The 9,313-nt window shown below is 40.9% G+C and overlaps 1 long non-coding RNA gene across 1 annotated transcript; it reads left to right on the forward strand.

The window, feature by feature from the left end:
- Positions 1-689: 689 nt before the first annotated feature.
- LOC109498581 lies at positions 690-8,723 on the forward strand. Its single transcript, XR_002155406.3, has 2 exons — positions 690-826; positions 8,436-8,723. It is a non-coding gene; the product is annotated as an uncharacterized LOC109498581 (long non-coding RNA).
- Positions 8,724-9,313: the final 590 nt, after the last annotated feature.

Here is a 9,313-nt window from a genome sequence, read left to right on the forward strand (position 1 = left end):
CGATATTTTTTAACTTTTCAGAAAGCTGGTGTCATCAGGCAGCAGCTGGTCTCAGAGCTGAGGCCACCCATTCTGTCTCTGGCAGCAACGCTGATGTGCTCTTGGCCCTGTGCCACTCTCCCCTACCTGGAATCCTTGGGTTTTCTAGACTCCTGGGTAAGTAAGAGGGGAATGACATCAGTTGCCCAAACCTTTGGATGCTGATCTAAAAACATAAACCAAAATCTAACACCTGAGCTCTACACATTCCCATCCGAGGAAGAATCTGTTTTTTCAGCAACAGGGCGAAAGACTGCTCTGTCTTTGTCAGACCCGCTCCAGGGCTAAGCACAAAGGTGGGAAAATTTGTCATCAGGGCTTCTGTCACTTTTCCTAACCACTTCAGTCTTACAAAAGAGATGCTCAGGGTTCTACAGTGATCAAGCCTGGCTGCTGTAAGGGACACTAACATTGCTCAATGCTCAGTGTTAGCCCTGGATAGGCTCGGACTCATTCAATCTTTACAGTAGCTCTAGCAGTCAGGGACCGATACTATCCCATTTTAGAGGTGAGGAAATAGAGGCCCAGAGACATTTACATCTGCCCAAGACCACACGGCTGATGAAACGCTGAGTCAGGATTTGAGCTCAGATCTGCATTCACTTTTCAGCTGAAGCGCCCTGTCATAATGGCACATGGCACCCAGATGAGTTTGTGCTCTAGAGTTCTCTGTCCTTTGTTTTCCTAACTTCCATGTTCTGTGTACTGTGTAATGGTCAACAGTTGGGCCCTGCAGTCAGATCACATAGTTTTAAGCTGCAACCTCATTGCTTTTGGAAGAAGTTGGGTGAGTAACTTGTCCTCCATGGGCTTTTGTTGCTGTATATGAAAATTGGGGTAACAATAGTACCTGCTCCTAAGGTTGTTGTTAATTATATGAGTTAAACGATGTCAAAAGCTGACAGCAGTGCCTGGATATACAGTAATTGCTTAATGAATGTGAACTATGGTTGTTTTTATAACTCCACTGTTAACCCTAGTGTGCTCCAGATGGGAGGGTAGGTGGTGGTAAGAGTTGGTACTCCTCTCTACTTGGGTCGATCCCACAAGAGTCCGAATCAAACTATGCAGCATGTTATGGCCTTGGCATGTGTTACTTCTGCCAGGATCCTGCTGGACAAATCTAGTTACATGGCCAATCCCATTATTGATGGATGGGCCACCAAATTGTATGGCAAATGGGGGAGTGAAGGATTGTAAACCGCAACCCCATCTACCACAAAAGGTACCATTTTCTCCAAGCTTCACTAAAGTACTCTGAAAAAAGGATGTAAGGGGGACATCATCATCATGATAAAAATGAGGCTCAGGGTATATGTTGTGGTTCCCATTATGGTAGACACTGGGACCAGTCCTTGAATTCATTTTTCCTATTTTACCCAGATGATATGGCGAGTTGCACATTAAGGAGAGGCTGCATGTTAAGACTTGAATCTCTGTGGTGTTATGATTATGATTCACATGCAGTATGTCCTGGTCTTGTATCAGGCACATGAGCTGTCTTATTTATTCCTCTCACAGATGTATATATGGTTGGTCTTATTGTTATCTTCCCTATTTTATAGATGTAAAGACTGAGGCTTCTTGCTCCCATGTAGCAAAGAGCCTTTGTGAAAGCCACATCCCACGGTGGTCCTTGCTTTCTCTAGGTATGACATGAGGGAAACATGTTTTCCCCTCTTTTCCTTCACATGGAGATTTCCTTGCATTTAAAATCCCGTGATGATAGAGATGGTTTATTTAGAAGAGCTTTGGCCTCCTTGGAAGAAAGTTTCTGCATAAATTTGAAGTGTTCTGGTGAGATGGTATCCTGGAGACATATGTGTGAATAATAAAAATGTCAGCACCTGCTGCCAAGAACCACCGAATGAAAGGAAAGGAAAATACCATACATCAAAGACAGTTAGAGGTTTATTTAGATTTTAAGTCCCCTGGGCTAGGACCACACCTAGTACATTGTCACATCCAATAAATGTTGAAAAGCAATTGTCCAGCACATGATACACAGTTGTGGTGACATCCCAGACCACCTCTACCATAGCAGACACATATGGTCCAGTCACAATGGAAATCCACTCTTTGCTTATGTGCTCTGTTTCCTGAGCTCTTCCTTATTAGCATAAGCCTCCTTGAATGAACCAAGGCAAGGAGTTGCTTTCTAGATCAGAGAAAAAGCTCTGTGAGGAACAGCTAGTGTGGGCTAAGGGGCTACATTAGTTAATATCAAACTGGATGAGCCTGAGACATAAGTTTTCAGGCTGAGAATTAGTTCAGACAGAAGTTCATCACACCCAGCTCTTAGGTGCCTCTAGTCTTTGTGGCAGACCTTGATGGTTCCCTGTTCATGTATTCCAAGGGCTTCTTACTGAAAGCACACTGGGTTCATTGTTCAAGGACTTTATTGAGCCACAGGAGCATACTTTGCTTGCCTGGGGTTGGTGCAGACTGGCATTTGGGGGGTGAAAAAAAACCCCAGGACCAACTCACAACCCATCTCAGATAGGAATTGGTGGATTAAAGATGTAACTCCTTTGCCCCTCAGTGGGATGACACAGAAGCATGTTCTACACCCTCTTCCAGAGGATTCCATACCCTCTTCCAAGGTACGGAGCCCCAGTTGCCCATAGAGGTAATCTGCTTATTTACCATCTCCACCTATTGGCTTCCATCCCTCTCCTGTCTCGTTTCCTTAATCCCACATCCCGTCCAATACTGCTTGGGATTATCTCCCAAAGAAAGCCTTTTGTCTCAAGGTCTGCGTCTCGGAGAATATAATTTAAGACAGCCTTTAAAATCTAGCATAAACCTTTCTCCCACTAGTTCTATGAAAAAGAGTTTCAAACCATGTGAAGTCATAGAACACTCTTTTGATTACTGGTGCCACAGAGGAGGGTTAGGGAAGACTAACTCCTCAAAGCAAGGTGAAGGATGGGAGCCTGGTGGGTCAAGGAGGTGAGCAGGTAGGAAAGTAGGAAAGGGTCAAGCAGGAGGCACAGAGACCCTCAAAGGTTTAGGAGAATAGGCTGTTGACACATGGAAATAGGTATTGTGACACTTAGATTTATTTTCAGGAAAACTGTTCACCACAAACCCAAAGTTCCCCTAAACAATTCCTAAGAAAAGCTTCCAGAAGTTTTGAGAATCTGGTGACCATATTTTCTGAATCAAAAATTGGGAACCGGTCTGCTAAAGAATGTTTTGTTTATGATTTGTGAGTATATCTGCCCAGAAAAAAGACAATAGAAAGAATATTGGGAATTGATCCTGCTCCAGAAATTCTGAGATTTGTGGTCACCATACTCAGGGGTCGTGTGATTTAGTGTCTCAGCAGATTGTGTGTGTTATCTTGTGCGGGGGGAGCAAGGGGAATAAGATCAAAAGTGGAAATTAGAATATTCAGATTTATTGAGATTTTACAACAAAGCTTATTCATTACATTGATGCCATAATTTTGTTTTTTCAAACTTTTACCACAAATTAAATAATTAAGTACTTATAGACATACAAATGTTTATAACACACACAAAAAAACCCATAGATATTTTATTTCTAGGGTGATGGAAATGAGATTCTCTGGGTAACTGACAGAGAGTAGACTATGAAAATTTATTCACTGATTTAACTCATATTTATTTATGACTTACGGATATTCACTGTGCAAACCCTTATTCTGATAAGTAAAACAGGCAAATTCTTCATCCTCATTAGATAGGCATCACAGATAAATAAGCGAAGATACAATTACAAATTACAAAGGAACTGAAAAGCATGCAATAAGAATCTCTAAGATATTTTTTAACAGAGATCTAGAGGTCTCTGAGGACACATTCAAGATGAAACAGTAAATTAATGGTAAGACTGGTGTTTAAACCAACATTTCTTGAACCTTACAACAAGAGTGCACATATAAAGTACCTGGAACATTGTTTTGCATATGTAAGTTCATCAGAATAGTTAACTCCTTCCCCTCCATTCCTTTTTTTTTAATATGGAATTTATTGTCAAATTGATTTCCATACAACACCCAGTGCTCATCCCAACAGGTGCCCTCCTAAATGCCCATCACCCACTTTCCCCTTCCCCTCCATTCCTAGTTTATGAGTTGTCAATATGTAAGGTACTTAGAAAAGTATCTGGCATATGATAAGTATTCAAAATGTTAGTTCCTATTACTGTTATTATTGCTACATTATTCAGCTTTTGTTAGGAAACAAAAAGTGTGTCAGCCATGGAGGGGCACCACCGAGTTCTTCGTTGGAAGGAATCTGCTCTAAGAAGCAGTTGATTGAAGTGCAAGGTGCCACACCTTCAGATCCACCATCATAGTTATGCTGAGGCTGTGCTTTCCCCACATTGGTCACAACCAATGGCTGAACATAGCAAGGCTGCTAGAACCAGCCCCTTCTTGCCAATGTGGGACTCTGTATTAGTAACCTCTGCTTGGGGACTCCCAGTTACCCCAGCTAAGACTTTCACAGAATTTCAGTCTGAAGCCCCATCTCCCCAGTCCCTATCTCCCTGACTACCTCGCATCTAATCTCATAAGAAATTCTCCAACGAGTCTCCCTCATGTCCAATCTCATATTCTTTCTTAGAGGACCCAAACTACGCAGAGCAAGAAAGCACCATGAGGCCACAAAACACAATTCAGTCTAACACAAGTCTATCTTGAATGCCTCTAAAAACAGCTTAGTTTCTCAAAGTTTCAAAAGCACTTTATCATGCAGGATCTTGTTTCTTGAGTGGAACTGGTAACACAAAAATGGAGCACCGTACAAGATGGTCTCTACATAGAAGAATCCTCTGATAGGGATCTGAGGTCACTTTTCTTAGATAACTGCCTGCTCACTGAAGGTCAATCAGAAATCTCTACTTTACAACCACTATATTGCATCCAGACTTTCTATTCCTTTTACATCTTAATGAAATACGAACCTGGCTATTTCTCTGCATTGTCAAAAGGGTTGAAGATGAAGCAGGAGGTAAGCAACTGGTTATTCTAGCACAGGAATGGGGTGAGAGAATCATTATTCATATTGTGTAGACATTGTAGATTTTTGCATGACTCACCATGTAGTTATTTTATAGGCCCTGATAATTATTATATTCACATTTCAAATATAAACTTGCTTCGGGATGCCTGGATGACACAGTTGGTTAAGTGTCCGACTCTTGATCTCAGTTCAGGTCATGATTTCACAATTTTGAATTTGAGCCTTGCATTGAGCTCTGTGCTGATGGTGTAGAGCCTGCTTGGAATTCTGTCTCTCCTTCTCTCTACCCTTCTCTTGCTTGTGTGCGTGCTTGCACGCTCTCTTAAAAAAAAAAGCAAGAGAAAAGAAAAAAAGAAACTTGGTTCTATCTAGTGGGTGGTCAGACAGTAGCCATTTTAACTCTTTTTTTGGGTCGTAAATGCCTCATTATTTTCTAAATGGTGTCTCTCTACCTACAGTTCTCAAAAAACATTGGTGTTTTAGTTGCTCTTCGTACTTGCCAACACGTCGGTATGCTCTGCCTTTTTCAGTTAGTCATTCAAACCATCCTGGTTGATATCCATTGCTATCATGTTGTGGTTTTAATTTGCATTTACCTCATGAATAATTATGTTGAGAATCTTTTCATATGCTTGTTAGCCATTTGGGAGTTTTCTTTTGTGAAATGTCAGTTCAAGTCTCTTGACCATTCTTCTATTGGGTTGTGCAGCTTTTTCTTATTGATTTGTAGGTATTCTTTATATATTCTGGCAAGTCCTCTGTCAGGCATATATACTGTAATAACCTCTCCTGCTTTATGACTTGCCTTTTCAATCTCATAGTGGTGCTTTCCAGAAAACAGAAGTTCTTAATTTTGACGTAGTCCAGTTTTTACAAGTTTTCTTCATGCTTATTGCTCTTTGTGTCCTGTTAAGAAATCTTTGCCTTTATCAAGGTCATAACTTGCATTTGTAAGTTGTGTACTCCTTTCTCCCCCCCCAATATATTTTCTATTTCTCTCTCTCCTCTTATCTATAACTGTATATCTATCTATCTATCTATCTATCTATCATTTATAATAGTTTAACAAACATTTTATATAGCCTGACATAGATTCAAGTTCTGGCTCCTCATGATAAGACTCTAATGTAAGCGCTACCCCTATTTTAAAGCTTAAAAAAAAAACTGAGGCCAAGAGAGGTTAAGTAACATATCCATGGTCCAGCTAGTGTGGGTGGGAGATGGGGATGAATCCAGTCTGGCTGCAGAGTCCATGCTTCTGGATCCCACCTTAGCCTGGACCTCCCAAATTCTGCTATTTTTCTAATTTTTGAAATGTTTTTTTTTTTAAAATTATTTTTAGAGAGAGAGAGACGCAGAGAGAGAGCAGGTGAGGTGCAGAGAGAGGGAGACACAGAATCCAAATCAGGCTCCAGGCTCCAAGTTGTTAGCACAGAGCCTGATGTGGGACTCAAACTCAAAAACCATGAGGTTATGACCTGAGTTGAAGTCAGATGCTCAACCAACTGAAGCCACCCAGGCACCCTTCCTTTCTACTACTATTAATTCTTTCTAGATAAAATAAAAGTTGCAAGAAGCCACCAGCTGATGTTACATTTTTTCTTTTTATTTGGACAGACTCTGAGTTTCTGAAACGGGTGAACTAACCTTTAACATTGAGAAACCCAGATCCTACCGTCATCGAAATATTGGCACATTTTCTCATTACAGTGAATACAGTGAAGGGTTCCAGATCTAGAGCATGTATCTGTGCCTAGAGACTAGTGAGTTGTCAGATGGTAGCTGAAGCAGAGATGATGATGAATGAGATCAGATTTGTCAAAGTTACAGTGGGATTCTTGCCACACTACCCCCCCAACTTGAGGACATGACTACCTCATAGGGAATTAATGGGCACATCACAAACCTGAGGGCTTTGAAGGGTACCAAGGTCTGAAATAGTTCAAAAGTTTGGGATAAAATTCTAGATGACTTTTAGTTACAACTGGAACCCATTTGGAAAGGTTATTTTCTTTTCTTCTGAAATGGAATATTGGGGGAAAACTTCTAATTTTGAGTTTAGTGCATCCAAGACAATTTCCCTTATGTTCTCTTATATCTCTTTGTTTATTAATAATAATAACAACAACACTCAGGGGAGTTGCAGAATACTAGAATTCTTTGAGATAATAACACTTATTCTTCCAAGGACAAAAGCAGTTGCAGTGGTGAGGACAGGAGAGGGGGAGAGATGGGCAGCGAGGGGGAGAAGGATCAGGAGAATGCCAGAAGTTTGAAGTCAGACATTAAGGAGTTGAACTGCTGGTTCCACCACTTTTGAGAACTGATTGAAGTTCTGATCTCTTTATCTGTGGAATGGGTATAGTGGTTCTCCATCTCTTGGTCTGGTGAAGGAAGACTTAGTTATATGAGACATGCAGAGAATCCACTACATTTTGCATTGGGCACTCCATAAAAAATGCTTCCCCAGATTTCCTCATTTCCCAATTCTTTTTCATTGTTTATGATCATAGTTCCTGGCAAACAAATCCACTGACTGGGGCCAGCAGGCACAGATTTTAATATGGATGAATGTGTCCTACAAATGCACATATGCAGTCTTTGATTTATTAGGACAACTTGAAATGAGAGACTGCTGTGTAATTTTTGGGTGGGTTGGTCTTTGATAGCCACTCAATTGCTTTGAGGGAGACATCTAATCTGTAAGATGAGGTTGTTCTTTCTAGTTTTCCCACCCTGTAAGCTGCTGCAGGATTAAAATGTAATAAAACACAAGAGAGCTTTGCACATCGGAAGTCAAGGGGAGACATTAGAGCTACACTTCTCCTTCCCAGTGAGCATTCATGAGGTGTTCTTATTGATTGAATGCTTCTTTATAAGGGCATAGCTACCAATAAATTTTTCTCACAACATTTTGGTGAATAAAAAGCTATTTTACTGTGCATTTGGAAAATCATCATACACTTATTATAATTAATGTGGCTTTCAAAGAAGGCAGTTGCTCTCAGCTGAGAGAATATGGTTTGTGCATACAAAAAAACAGCCCAGGGAAAAGTATAATTGAAAAAAAGACCTTCAAAATTTTGGTCACATGTCTTCAAAGGGTTCCTGAAAGTAAAATGGACAAAAACAGTTAATTCAATATGCCATTTTGTCCATTCAGTGTTCAAATTTACAACATGGAACATGAATGCAGCCCAAAAAAATCACATCAGAAATTAAAACAAAAACAACAACAACAACAACAACAAATCGAGCCTCAGACTTGACTGCTGTCTATGCTAATATACAGTGGACTCCAGACCTACCTAGAAGAGTGGGCACTTTGGTCAAATGTAGTGAAAATCAACCAATAATATAACTTCATTAACTATTCAAAAAATTGATGTTTTGTGCTTACAGATTCCTGAGATGCCTACAAGGACTTATCTAGCCATGTGTTGCAGACACACTGATGTGCTGCCCAGACTCACCTTCAAAGCAGAACTTGTTTCCAGTTGTGGAGTTATAGGCATCGGGGGGCACCCAGCTGCCAGCACCTTCAGGCTTTGCCTCAGCTGCAGATGGCAGACTTGCTGGAACTCCAGTCCCTCTCAAAGTGAAAAAAGAGAATACAAGTCTGGCAATTTCTGCTTTATGCATGACAACGGGTGGTCCCCATCATGATGATCAAGCTTTGTCATGCCTGTACCACAGTTTGACTGTTTCCTCTGCCCCATCTTGTTTTTGCTCCCTTTCCTTCACAGGTGTTGACCCCTGTTAACAATTTACTTTCAAAACTCTGTCTCAGTACCTGTTTTCAGGAGCCCAACCTGCCTCACATGCTATTCTTCTAAACTGGAGGAGTAATTCCAGCTATTACTGAACCTTGACGGCCCACACAGAGATTCTGACAAGGTGGTAACAATGAAAGCTGGTAGTTTGACCTTATGGGTATCGGGGGAATGCTCATCCTCATCCCTCATTGGTATCACTGCTAGAAATGGTCACACACGATCCATAGCACAAATCAGTGATCCCGATAGGCAAGAGAGACAAAGATGAAGCCAACACCCACTAAACAATCAGAGCCTCACACATGTACACGTTTCACTGAAACAAATACTGTTAAAAGAAGTTATAATCCTCTAATTCATGATTGTTTTGAGCTCTCCAACATCCTACCATACCTATGTTCTCATGTTGAGAATGACTGTTTGGTTGCACACAGATCAGGTATTTCTCCCCAGTCAACATTTAACAGATTGCCTATGATTCAGCTGGAGGTGGGATGGAAAAGC

The sequence above is a fragment of the Felis catus genome, chromosome A3, assembly GCF_018350175.1.
Source record: "Felis catus isolate Fca126 chromosome A3, F.catus_Fca126_mat1.0, whole genome shotgun sequence".
Taxonomy (NCBI): Eukaryota; Metazoa; Chordata; class Mammalia; order Carnivora; family Felidae; genus Felis; species Felis catus.